Here is a 14,940-nt window from a genome sequence, read left to right as displayed (position 1 = left end):
CAGTGTTATAATAGCTGTCTCGTTATAACGATGGTTTTACTTGTAAAAGCGAAACAGCAGATGTGTTAAAATCCTATGGAACTATAGAAACACTGTCTTTAGTTACACCATCCACCTAAGGTAACACTCTCTTTAGTAAGACCTTGTAAGAATAACGCCGTCTGCCTAGTAACACCATCCGCCTATAAAAACACTATCCCTAAATTAATAACACCATCCACCTTTGCAAAACACACAAAATAAGCCTAGTAACATCAATCACCTCTAGAATCTCAGTGAGACCTTATAATAATAACACCTTTCACCCATAGAAGTATGTCAGCCTTTGTAAAACATATGTAATACAATTACATATATAAATGAAAACTATAAACATAAGTTGAGGCAAGTTCAAATCTGTTTCAAATCCTACTGAAGTATAGCAACACCACCTGCCTTTGTAATACACATACATTTATATATGTATATATAATCCTGTACATTTTAATGAACAAATATCGAATCGGCTTGTGTGCGGAGAATATCAGAGTTGACATTTGTAAGCGTCTTTTCACTAATCATAATAATCTTCCTTATTAGAATAATATTTACGTTGCCATTCATTTGTTCCTTAGAAACCGACAAGAACTGCAGGTCACATGATTGTAAGTCAAATGTCATAAATGTTGAAACTAGGAAGTCAAATTATAGAGGCACTGTTGACTTGATATCTTATTTAATATATTTTCACATGCACTGAGGCTATCAGTAGCGGTTTATGGGTTATGATATCCCTTACCAGTGGTATTGTTAAACCTGGCTACTAAACACTTGCCCCCACCCCCCACCCCAGTGGCACAGCAGTATGTCTGCGAACTTACAACGCTAGAATCCGGGGTTTCGATACCCGTGGTGGGCAGAGCACAGATAGCCCATTGTGTAGCTTTGTGCTTAATTATAAATAAATAAACAAATCTTATAAACAAAAATAAATTGTTGTATGTTTTTGCTCCCCCAGTGATTTTGGTCGACCCAGAAAATATAATCAGACCTACTTCAAAAAATTCATTATTAGTACGTAATATTGTCTTGGTGACAGACGTCCAAGAACTATTACATTTTCTTTATTTATATACGAGTAAGAATGTCAAGAAAAGAAACAAATCGCAAAACAATAAACTTCATCTCCAATGCTATTCTAAAGTGTCATCGCAAATGTATAGGACCAGAAAAGATGACGCAATAGTATACGTCAAAAAAATTTAGAGTTTATGAGATTGTTTTCCAGTTTCATCGGGGTTTTTTACCACTTTTTAACCTTGTACAGTATGTTATTGTATTTTAGTAACTTGGAAACTGGAAACAATCTCATTTCTTATAGAATTGTATATAAAATAATCGTTGTTTTTAAAAATTGTGAGTTTCTAAGATATTCTATATAGTTGTAATATGCAAAGGTTAGGTTCAAAAAATAGCTTTCTAAATCTTACACAGATATGAATAGCAATATTATTTTTTGTTGTTTTTTTTCTCAAAACGTTCTATCTTGCTAATAAACTATCCATCTCCATCCCACAACAATAAAATTAGCTCAAGCGCTAAGTTATTCTTTTAGCGAAAGACTACTCAATGGGCTATCTGCACTCTGTCCACAATGTGGAACCGAATCCCGCATGTCCGCCAACTTACCACTGACCAACCAAGGGGCCGAGTACTAAAATGTGAAGCTGTGCCTTAGTTTATAATTTGTAAACATTAATTTAAAAAATAATATTCACACAATTTCTTAGTTAACACTTATATGCCCATAAAATCTGAATGATGCTATTCTAAAAAAAAACTTGGTTATTTGACGATACTTAAAATACAAATATTTTAACATTTTAACCACAGACCTTATATATCTCTAAAAGTATCTTAAGAAATAACAATAATAAACATACGTATTAAAAACTCTTAAAAACAACTCATCCAATATGAAATTAGTAGAACCCATCTTACTATAATGAAGCAATGCCATGGCTGTCTATATATCTACGTATGTAACCGAAATAATAAGTACAATGGTGCCATCTGTTGTGCTGAAATACAATATCTCAATGCCAGAAGTGGTGATTGTGGCTTATGAAATGTGCCGCCATCTATTGAATTGTACCACAAACAAAAACTCCATAAAAATTTCACACTTTGGATATTCAAGATTCAGACAATTATAAAAACAGCTATGGCGTGTGCAACAACCATTTCTTTACAACAGAACACAGTTTTAAATAAAGGCACTCTCCTCACAACAAGAATACGACGTTCACTATGAGACTGTACGTGAGGGTTTAATTATATCTTTATTGATGTAATATTTAAATATAGCACTAAAGAAGTGGAGTTCTAAAAACTATTATTTTTCAATGAAGGGTAGCACTTTTAGTATATAAAAACATTACAGTTTATATCAGTAAAATTTTCATAAATTGTGCTTTATAATCATATACAGTTGGGAAGAATCAGTTCTCGCTCCTAAATAGATAAACTTTCCTCAATGACACACAAACACCCAATTTACTCTCACTTCCCATATAATGTTGTTGTTGATTTTGAGTTATTAAAACTAATGTTGTGTGAGAGACAGTTTGTTTTGGAAGGCTAAGCCTTTCCAAGCCTTTTTAACTCACAGTCTCTGCATAAGTGGCAATGTCATGTGTCTGTCTAGTTGGTTGCAGTCTGTTAACACTTATCAAAATGGAAGTAGCTAAGAATCTATGAATACACGGTATTGGATGTCGTGATGGAAACTGTGAATGAAATAAATATAAAGTGCAAATATTATGGGGCTGTTCTCTTTCTAATGTGTGAAAAGGCACTGCACTAGAAAAAAGTTACTTATTGATACTTTAAACTGTGATTGGTTCTCATCCAATCAATCAGACGGTATCACATCAACATAATGCCAAGTACAGGTAATATATTATTCCCAGAATTGGTGTGGTAATTGTACTCATGGTTCCTAGCACAGAAATAACACATGAACATGACGAATGTGTAGAAATCAAAGCTCTGGCTGACGAAGGTTACTCCATACAACTGAGGCGAAGTTTCATGTTTCTGTAGTTGTGCTATATGGAAACTGTAAACAAGGTACGTGAAACTAGTATTGCTATAATAGAAGTGGTAGTGGTAGTAAAATTAGTGTTAAATAACTCAGAATATGCTATTTGTTTCAGTCCATGTCACGGTTAAAGTACATCTACAGTGAAACAAGTTAAAGGACCAGTACATGTATGGGCCGCATCTCAACCAATTTTGAAAATCTACCTAAAATTGATGGCATCTCGACTGCTGGTAGGTTCAAGTACATTCTTATTCATCATGTCATTCCCTCAGGAGCAAAACCAGTTACGAACACTGGCAAACAAGGTTTGATCTGCAAAATATTCCCGACATTGGCATTATTAAAACTATATGGACTTATATGTAAAATGAGGCCAAGTAGTAACCAAACAACTTGGTTGAACTGTGAGGAATAATACAGAAGATTTTAAACAATATTTCACAAGCATACATTGATAAATTGTATGATGGCATAAAATCAAGGTGTAATGTTCTGTTTAAAACAAAAAACGAAATACTAATGCATTTTACAACTTATTCTCTTTTCTTTTATATTTTTGTAATAATGTGTTGCACTAATGGTAAATTGACCAATTAGTTGCAATTACTCATTATTTGTGAATCCTATATGTATATCTCCTTTTCCTTTCCTTAATTAGTTCCAATACTCTATACATGTAAACAGTGGTCTATCCACACGTCAATATTATATATATATCCACATTAATTCTCTATAAGGGTGGGGGCTCATGGTTAGTTTGCCGAAGATCCACAAAACTATGCCTGTGGTATTTTCTGAACACACTTCGTTTTTTCATTTATGGGCGCGATATAATAAATATAGTGAATTCCGCTATTCGGATAAAAGTAATTGTGTAGAAGTTAGGTGCTGCTGATTGAATTTTTGTCCCTCTATTAAGCCATTCTAAGTTAAGGATGGCTATGTCTGAACTATGATGGCCTCTAACCTGGTTGTCTAGTTTATGTGTAGCATCAGGTGCCAGTAAGGTTGAAAATATCAATTAATCTAATGAAAATTATATTATCATTTCGTTTTACCTACCTTATGATTTATAAATTAAACACATTTCCGGTTAACAAACAAAGTGTAAGAAACCAATATAAAGTATAATCATAATTATATCGTTCACTAAAATATTGTTTTTAAGCAATTAATAGTTAAAATTATTGCTACAGTAAGGAATGGAGAATCGTCATTTCAATATTTACTCATTTTCTATTTTTAACGAAGTTCTAACTAGATGAACTTGCCTGATGAGATATTTGTTTCCGAAAATTAAATGTTATAAATGTACTTAGAAGTGCTGAATTTGTTTGATAACTCACTATTTGATGGATATCTCTGTATATTCTACTGTTGATACACATTAAACAAAAGTAAGCTAATAAATGGAGGAAACTGTAACTTCTGTTTGTTGCTATAAAGTATTGTAGTTGTGTACCAGATCTCATATCAATCTAGTTTACAGTACAAAATATATAAACCTTCAAAATATAAGACATTTAAACTTCAATAACAGCTATTTCTTGTTCTTTTTAAGCTAGGTAATTCATAGACCTACGTTTTGTGGTACCAAGAATTTAAAATGCAATGTCCTGCAAAAAGTCACGAGACAAAGGTAGTTATGAATAAAAAAATGTCTTTATTCCAAGAAATTAATACCGTGTTGGCCCGCTTCTGGCCTTAATGACTGCTTCAATGCGTCGTGGAAGACTGACTGTCTACTAATTTCTGGTAGAAAGCTGGTGGTATTGTGCTCCACTTCTTCTTTAAAGCATTAGTAAGCTCCACTACTGAAGAGGGCCATCTTGGCCTTGCCCTAATTCTGCGTTCCAGTTCATCCCAAAGATGTTCTGTCGGGTTGAGGTCGGGGCTCTGTGCTGGCCACTGCAATGTTTCGATGTTATTCTCTTCAAACCACGCGTTCACAATCCTTGCTTTGTGACATTGAGCGTTATCCTGTTGGAAGGTGTAAGGGTAGGTACCATAAGATTGTCACAATGTAGGACAAACAGAATTGTCCAGAACATCAACGTAGGACTCAGCATTTATGGATCCATGCATTGCGACCAGTAGACCTAGTCTATATCACGAGAAGCATCCCAGACCATGATACCGCCACCTCCAAACTTCACTGGAGGCACCCTCCAGATATAAACATGTCCATCAGACTGAAAGAGCGTGCAGTGTAACTCATCGTTCCACAGGACCGATTTCCATTGATCAACGGTCCAGGTTCGGTGTGCCTTGCCCCGAGCCAATCGACGGTGTACATTTGTTTTTTGTTATCGGCGGCTTGTGGGCTGCAGTTCTTCCCTGAAAATTCATAGCATGAAGCTCTCGACATGTCGTGGAAACACTTATAAGATTGCCTGTGCATCTCCAAACACAAATTATATAGGATCTGACGGCCAGATGATGTAATCGGCCTTCTCAAGGCGTGTCGGCTCCTGTAAGTCAGAATTTTACGCCTACCTAATCATTTCTTGGGTTCATTGTCACCTGCGGACTTCCATTTCTTCAGTACGTTGCTGAATGTCGACCTGGAAATGTTTAATTGTTGCACAATACCACGTATAGACATTTTCCCCAAATAACATCCAACTATCCTTTCCCTCTGAACTCTGTTGCTCTTTCCGTGTACACATCATTCGGAGTAAAAGTTCGAAATGACTTCCGAGCGAATTGCTGATCACCTTTATAGGCCAAACTATTTGCATATTTCGTTGTCACGCCCATTTTCCTGCAATCAGAGGTGTTTCCCATGACTTCTGGTAGGATAGTGTATTTCTGAATTAAACAGGAGCTATTCTTGTGGTTAGTACAGTAAAACTATGAACAGGTGGATATTTTGTTTGTTTTTTTCTTGTAGTTTGTACACATTCTGGCTGTCAAAATTTAGTCTTAACACTAGATCCTTATTGTCTACCATGTACTAACTTGTAACTTTTATAACGTCTGAGATCGAATAGAAATGTTTTTTAAGACATGCAACATTATATTGTTCCTGTAGCGATATATCGATGTCATGATATATTACATTGTTCCCTATTCTGATATATACTGATTTCATGGGATGTTACATTGTTTCTTTACTGATACGCCGATCTCATTAGATGTTACGATATTCTTGCAGAGATATGTCGATGCAACGAGATAGTACATTTTCCCTCTACTGAGGTATCGATGTCATGAAAGGTTACATTGTTCTCTGAGCTGATATATCGATATCATTGTTTCCTGTACTGTCTTTAACAAAACCGTTCGATATTAATTTGTCGTATTAACATTTACAAAAACATTTTTACTCTTTCTCTCAACTTCCATTTTTGGATGGATGTAAAGACAAACAAATAGATAAATATGTTATCATTGGAATATATATATATATATTCCCTAAAATCAACTAGCATTGATGTGTATTTTAGCGCCTACAGAATTTCAAATATTATTTTTTAAGTTTGGGCGGGGTGTTTGGTTTAGAGTAAAGCCACATTGGGCTATCTGCTGTGTCCACCGCAGGGAATCGAACTCCGGATTTTTTTGTTGTAAGTCCGTAAACTTACCGCTACTCACCGGGGGACTATTTTGTAAGTAATAAATAAATTAAGCTTAATTAATCTCGGATATTTTTAACAATTACTAGAATACGCTTCGTACGTTTTTTACTGTTATGTGATATTCTAATTGTATTTGTACATATCACGCAAGATTCTCAAATCTTTTTATATCAGGAATAAATAACAACATACTGAAAGCGCCCTCTAATGGCAGCTGTTTCCATTATTGTAATATTTGCTATCCAACCTAATAAATCATTTCAATGAAAGTGTGTGTGTGTTTGTTATAACAAAGCCATATCGGGCTATCTGCTGTGTACACCGAAGAGAAACGAACCCCTGATTTTAGCGTTGTAAATTCAAAGAACACTTCAGCGAATATAACTGATCTGCAACTATAGAAGTAAATACCCAGCAAAATAATAATAAAGTAAATACCGAGGGCAACGTCCGGATAACCACGATTTAACTGCTTAGTCTTGATGACGCTTTCTATTGAAATTTTTATATTACCAAGATAGATAGCAATATTATTTCCGAGAAGAAAAAAAAGACAAATAAAATAGGAATATAAATAAGAATTATTATAGCTACGGCTTTCAATTCGGAATTTATTTTTCATTGAGCATATTTATCTTCAGTGATATTGATATCCTAGTATAACTCACTTCTGTTCGATAGATATGTGCTAAACGAGACCTCATCACGAAGTAAGGATTAATGAAGTTTATTACTGCTTTTATTCTGTTCATAAAGATGTTAACTAAATGTAAAACAAATGAATAAAAAAATCTGAAAAATATCTTTGAATATTCTCGAATATATATACGTATTATTTTTCTAGTGTGTTTGCCATACTGATGTCTTTCATCTATTATACGTTTTGTCCATTCACAAGTCAAGCTCACAATACACTGCCATATAGAACACGACACCTAACACCTATACAAAATTCCCTATCTCCAGATCAAAGGATTGGTATAACACGAGAAAACTTGACATTCGAAATGATAGACACAAGGAAGAAAACCGATTATTCGATTCATTCTACTCAATAAAACAAAAATTATTATATAAAATGTTATTCAAATCAATCGTTAATGTTTCAGTGTTATGTCTGACACACACACAGGCACAAGTATAACAATGAATGATATATTTCTTATGCTGTGAGCTTAAAATTATTTTCGTTACTGACTCGGTTAATAAAAAACTGGATTGTATTGATTACTTTAAAATATTCATCGCCTTTTTATATTGATTTTAGCAATGAATAAATTAAAAATGATACTACAATAAAATATATGGAAATAAGTACTTTTATTTACAGAGAAGTAGCAAAATAAACCAGAATAATAGTAAAGGGCGTAAATAAACACTATTAATAGTGTATTGGTGATACTTATGGATCATATGTCTAAAAGCAGGTTAAGTAAAAGTATTTCTTGGCTGAATGTAAAGACTAAGAAATGATTGGGAACTTCTCTTTCGCTAAAGTACGTCACGTCACGTCACCAGAAGAATCACATCACAGCGAAGTCTGGAGTTTTAAAAGGACACATCTGAAAAATTACAAACACACAAAAAAATGGAATTTCTATTTTATTGTATGTAGTTTTGATATTTTCCAAAACATTTATGGAGCGATCAGTTAGAAATGTAATTTTGTAAAAAAAAAGAGAACATCTGAAAAAAAAATGGATAAATCACACTAAAAACCAAGTGGAAAGAAAAATCAAATATTTTTATCCATTTTAATAACTGTCCTGAAAACTATTGAGAGTTAAGTGACCATTCATGTATTATTGTTTGTCTGTCTATCTGATACAGAATATCATAATAGTTAAAAATAGTTATTGTTTTCATAAACACTTCTCCTATTTTGACTTCGAAATGAATGATATGACAACGCGTGTCTCATAAACAGCAGATCGTTTGGAATAAATCTTATAAATCATACATAACAAGTGAACATCGTACAGTTATAAATTTGAAAAAAATAATCAAATGACCAAAATGTTCCACGTTTTGTTTATATATTTAACCACTAAAGTGAAGCATTTATTTATTGTTTGTGTCAGAATTTCTCGTAAAACTACACAAGAGTTATTTGCGCATTGCTACCCGCTAATTTTGAACTGATAGATTACAAGAAAGGCAACTAGTCAACAGCACTCACCACCAACTTCTGAACTACAGTACTGTGCAAAAGTGTTAGGGCAAGAGAAAATTTTGTCATTCTTTTCATTTTATGGGGCTAATTCTTCCATGTTATTACAGAATGTAAATTTCAACACTATGGTAATGCTTCACTGATCCTTGTTGGCAATTGAATGAGCCAGGGTGAGAATACTTATCATTCTTTAGAATTCCCATATACTTGTACCAAGGGCATGTTATAAGGGTTCTGCTTGAATGAACATACTGATCAAACTTGGGGTCTGAACTAACTGTCATGGTGCCCCATGCAGTGTCTTAACTATACAGGGAAACTAGCAAGGAACTAGCATATGGTACCGGTATATGCTAGAAAAATCAATTTAATAGCACTCCACAAATAAACCTTGATAAAAAGAGTGCTTTAAAATACATATTAAGTTTTGTTGTCATGCCACGGCCCAAAAAGTGTAGAGAATTGTCAGAAGAGCAGAGAGTTTACATAAAAACTTTACGTGATGCTGGTTGAACTCTCCGACAAATTGCTGCAGACTTGAAATGCTCCCCAAACACTGTCAAGTACACCCTAGATCGTGAGACCGAGACAGGTAAATATGAAAATAGGAAAGGAAGAGGCAGAACACCTAAATTCAATGATATTGATGTTAAGTATCTTCGTTTATGCAGCCTTCTGGACAGAAGAAAGACTGCGACTGATCTCAAACATGAGATAAACGACCATGTGCCTAATGACAGAAAAGTGTCCAGATCTACAGTATCAAGAAGACTAATGAGAATGGAATATTTAGTCGTGTAGCAGTTAAAAAATCTTTACTTCGATTTCCAAATATTGTCAAGAGACTGAAGTTTGCTAAAAAGTACAAAACTGGACTGTTGATGATTGGAAAAAGAGTGTTATGGACGGATGAGTCAAAGTTTGAAATATTTGGTTCAAAACGTAGGTTGTCCCTCTGGCGGAAGAAAGGTGAAAGATACTTACCTCAATTCATAGCAACTACCATGAAGCCTGGGGGAGGCAGTGTGGTGGTTTGGGAGTGTTTTTCTGCTGAGGCAACAGGAGATATTTACAAAATAGATGGAATAATGGACCAGTGCAAGTACCATCAGATACTGATACGTCATGATATACCCAGTGGTTTGCGTATTGTTGGTAAAGGATTTTACTACCAAGAAGATAATGACCCAAACACTCATCCAACCTATGCAAAGAGAAGCTGCTGGAGTCATTCAACTGATGTAATGGCCCCCCTCACAGCCCCGATCTCAACCCAATTGGGCAGATCAAGGATTTGATAGATCAAAAACTTGACATATCAAAAGTTACTACAAAGAAACTTTATGGGAGTGTATTAGAGACATTTGGAGTAAAATTCCAAAGGACACTTTGATTAACTATGTTGCAACAATGCCTGAAAGACTGTCTGCAGTCATTAAAGCGAAAGGGGGACACAAGATACTAAGAGTTTGATGATCTCGAGTACTTCCACTGAGTTTCTATTGTATTAAATATGAAGATTAATAAAATTGGTAAATTTATTAAGATTATCAGATCTTATAATAATAATAATGACAATAATACATATACTTCTAAATAAGTTTAATGCTGACTATGTTTACATAATTTGTAGATATAAATAAATTTAATAAATCTCTTAAATGCTTAATAGTTGAGTTTTATTTATTTAAATGCAGTTGATTATGACTTAATATTCAGATATGATTGTAAATTTATCGAAACTAGTAATAGCAGGTCGAATTTACTCTTTTACAATAGAAAAAAAGCATATTTGAAATTAGTTATACGAATAACGAAATTACAAGAATTTTCCATGTTTAACAACATAGAATAATTAGTTTAAATGGATAACTTTGTGTTTTAAACTCCGTACTTCATAAAAACCACAATCCACTGTTTCATGGAATTCATGGTGAATAGAACAGCGAAACCGACCAATGAGAAGTTCAAACATACATTTCATGTTATACTGGTTGGTATCGGCAAAAATTTGGCCGGGCGTGGCTTAGTCCTTAGCGTGCCAGGGTGGGAAGATCCATTGCTTTTGCCGAGGTGCTACTGAATATGTTCCGTAATTTAAGCTGTGAGTGCGTTATGAAAGTAACAGCCAATCTCGTTTTTGATAAGAAGTCGGACGGAAACCTCGAAACGGCAGTTGGTGTTGGCTGGCTGACTTTCCTTTGATAAGCCCCTCAGTGGCACAGCGGTATATCTGCAGACTTACAACGCAAGAAACCGGGTTTCGATACCAGTGGTGGGCAGAGTACAGATAGCCCATTGTGTAGCATTGTACCTAATTACAAACAATCCTTTGATAAGTAGTTCAAAATTAATTAGGGACGACTATACATGAACTAACCACCCGGCATGGCCAGGTGGTTAGGGCGCTCGACTCGTAATCTGAGGGTCGCGGGTTCGAATCCCCGTCACATCAAACATGCCAACCTCTGCCTTTGTCTGGTCCCAGGTTCAGGATGAGAAAGGAAGAGGGTTGGGCGCGGGTAACTGCAACAACAACTTCCGTTGGCGAGTTGTTGTCGCGGCCCTATGCTCCACTGGGAGTTTACAGGAAAAAAAAAATACATGAACTTTAGGGGTCTCTAACCTGGTTGCTTAAATCATGTGTCGCACAATGTACCTTAGACGAGACAATTCCCATCTATAATATAAAAAGAATGGATAAAACCTGTTTCAGGTTCCCCTATTTCCCAAATCTTAACTTCCTCTCACCGTCTGTGGCCAATTGTTAACAAGACAGGAGCTTAAACACTACTAGTAAGACCTATGAAATATAAGTTCTGGTGTTTCTTTATAAAGTAACAAAAAACATTTAGATATTTCCTATATCACTACGTCAAAGCAGCTAATAGTTTTACCTTTTGGGTAATTCGGTTTTTGATATAGATTTGCATTTTGAGTGCGCTCTAATGCAGCGTACCCAATCAACCCAATTATCTATTAACTGTTGTTAAAATCGCTGACTTGTAACTTTAAAAACTGTTTATTCTCTACGTGTACCTTCACTGGCGTATCATTTGAAAAAAATCAATTAAAAGTATATATATATATACATGTATATATACATATATAAGATCTCACTCCGACTTTTCAGACCAAAAAAAAAAAAGGTGGAAAAATATGAAATCAATTGAAGACCCTTGCTTAGTTTCTGATTACAGATATCTTCCCTCAAAAGCCCACCAGTTCACAACATCGCTGAAAGAACGAATACTATAACTAGTTGCTTGGAGACCTACTAATACTTTCTGTAATTAACACTAGGATTGGTCACCTTATGCTACACATGAATAAACATAGGTCACAACTTACCTATAACGATTTATGTTATTTAATGTAAGATGGCGTCCTTCAACTTTCACCATAGACGGAGGTATACTTGTGTGCTGGAGAAATGGTGTGGGCTAAGCTGTGCTCAAAAGTGGGAGCCAAACCGTAGACTGGAGTCCGAGGATGAACATGAGGTGTAACATACCTATAGGGTGGAGCGACTGGTAAGGTCGAGCTCCTGCCTGGAGCAGGTATGTACCCGTAAACTCCAACTCCGTGGTTAATGTAGCCACTGTTCAGATGACCAAATCGGCCATACCCAGAAGCATCAAAAATCCCGCGGTTTCCATAGGTAGTTTGACCCTGACGATTATAGACGTTCAGGTCACTTTGAGCGGTGTTGTCATTCAGACCAAATATACTGCCGTAGGCCTCTTTCTTGGTAGCAGTGTCGTCCAACGACACTTCTCTGTCGTAAGCATAGGCCTTCTCGTAGCCGTAGCCGCGGTCACGGGAGTATACGAGAGAGTCTTTGAATCGGTCGAGAGATCCACCAACAGCACCGTAGGCGTTTAGATTCCCGTAGGCGGCGCTATCGTACAGTCCAGAGGTTCCATAACCAGAGTTTCCGTAGCCAGCGTGATTTCCGTAGACCACGTGACCGTTATCCAAGTGGCTGTAATCAGCAAGTCCAGCAGAAGAAGCCAGGTCAGCCCGTATACTTGTTAGAGTAACGGCAGAAAGAAGGTAAACGAGCTTGACACATAAATCAGAAGAATATAGTAATATAGCAACTATTTAACCCTCACATAAAAAAAGGGTTTTTTAAAACAAAAATGTTCATATAACAACATTCAAATAACCGTCAATAAACATTCTGTAAGATAAAAACCTTGGAAAATAATGAGAAATATATATTTTCTTTTTTAACTTACTATTTTAACAAAACAGCTTTACAGAAAGATTACCCCTTTTTCTAACATAACTTTATTATAAATGTGAAGTAGTTTAGACCTCATTTACATTTCTATATTTGGGAAATAACATATTTAACTATTTAATAACAATTTCTATAGTTGTTTTTGTTATTTACATGATTTTCAGACAGTGCACTGTTAAGACTGGTACAGGCAGCAGACCTTACATAAAACGAATATTGGTAAAAGTTGTTACAATAGTATACCTTAAATTTCATGATTTGGTTGTTCCTTGGTTTCTAGGGTTAGAACGTTGTTATCCTAAAACAGACATACCTTTTATACTTCTTGTTCTTGTAACAAATAGTGAGAGTTTATCAAATTAGAGATCATTAAAGTGGGTCTTTTATTATGTATTGGTCAAGGCTTTTTAAACATATCTCTTCATTCCCCTTTAAACACTAGGTAAAAATCAGGGCAAAGCTCGGAAAATACCACTTACATCAGATGGCGTGATGTTATCTGTACAACATTCTCGAATACGTAGTGTTTCGCGCTTTTACCAAGATGAGTTTGATAGGGTTTGTTTTCCATTTTCATTAGTTCAGAAACAACGAAAGGGGAACTAGTTTTTGTGTCAGTAAAGACAGAATCAAATACTATACCTGTAAGATGTTATCTGCTGTTTCAAATGTTAACTACGTTCCAGTTTATATTCCCTAGAATTTTTTAAACTTGAAAAGTAACCAATACGAGACTTTCTATTTGAATACGCTTCGCATTATTAACTCTAAATGTACAGCCTGGTATTAGGTGGCGATTACCTCGTGAATGGGAAGGTGTTAACCGCTCTGCCTTTTTAATCTGGAAAACCTTTCCTCGGTTTCAGTAGATAAAAGCTTCAACATAGTTCATTTGTCATTAAATTCAAACTCAAATAAAAATTTATATGAACAATTTTTTTTCATTTTGTATATAACAACAAAAGAACTATTAAAAATTGTAGGATGAAGTTTTTTTTTTGTTGCTTAATCAAATTTGTTAGCGTGTTCTTATTCTTATTATCTGTATTTCACGTTGTTTCTGAATTCATAGTAAATGTTTTGATTATTTTTTAATGCATTTGAAATATGGTTTTTCATTTTCATTTTTATCAGTTTCTGTTTTTTTTCTTTTATATATCAGTTTTATACTGTATATGAATCAAATGGATTATACTTTAATATTCCATATAGAGTATTCATTGTGAATACGCTGATTTAATTTCCATGCACAAATATTCGTTTACGGATCAGTTATTGACACCCTCCTCAGTGGCGCCCCCAGTGGCACAGCGGTATGTCTGCGGACTTACAACACTAGAATCTGGGTTTCGATACCCGTGGTGGGCAGAGCACAGATAGCCCATTGTGTAGCTTTGTGCTTAATTACAAACAACTCCTCAGTAGCGATACCCGGCGGACACAGTGTAGATACCCAATTGCGTAGCTTTGCGCTTAGCACCGAACAAAACGATCAATTATCTTTCAAGCTTTAGGAAAATCGATTAGATCTTCATTTTATGCTGTTTATTTATACAGATCTTACGCTGAAACTTTGTTTGTTTGGGGGGGGGGGCACGCTGAAACTTATTTAATCTGAGCATTTTAAGAAAACAGACCATCTTATGCAATTTTCTGTTTAAAAAGTGGAGGTTTATTTCAGACTTTTCGCACAAAGCTCAACAAAAAGGGCTATCCACGCGTAGTTGTCTCTCATTTTGAACTGATAGGCGAAAGGGAAGGCAGTACTCAAGAGCACCCACCGCCACCTCTTTAGATACTCCAGTGATCCAGTTGAGAGGAGTGAAGTAGTTAAATTTACAGCATCTATCTA

Source organism: Limulus polyphemus, unplaced genomic scaffold (assembly GCF_000517525.1).
Source record: "Limulus polyphemus unplaced genomic scaffold, Limulus_polyphemus-2.1.2 Scaffold71, whole genome shotgun sequence".
Classification (NCBI taxonomy): domain Eukaryota; kingdom Metazoa; phylum Arthropoda; class Merostomata; order Xiphosura; family Limulidae; genus Limulus; species Limulus polyphemus.
Note: the sequence above shows the minus strand (reverse complement) of the source record.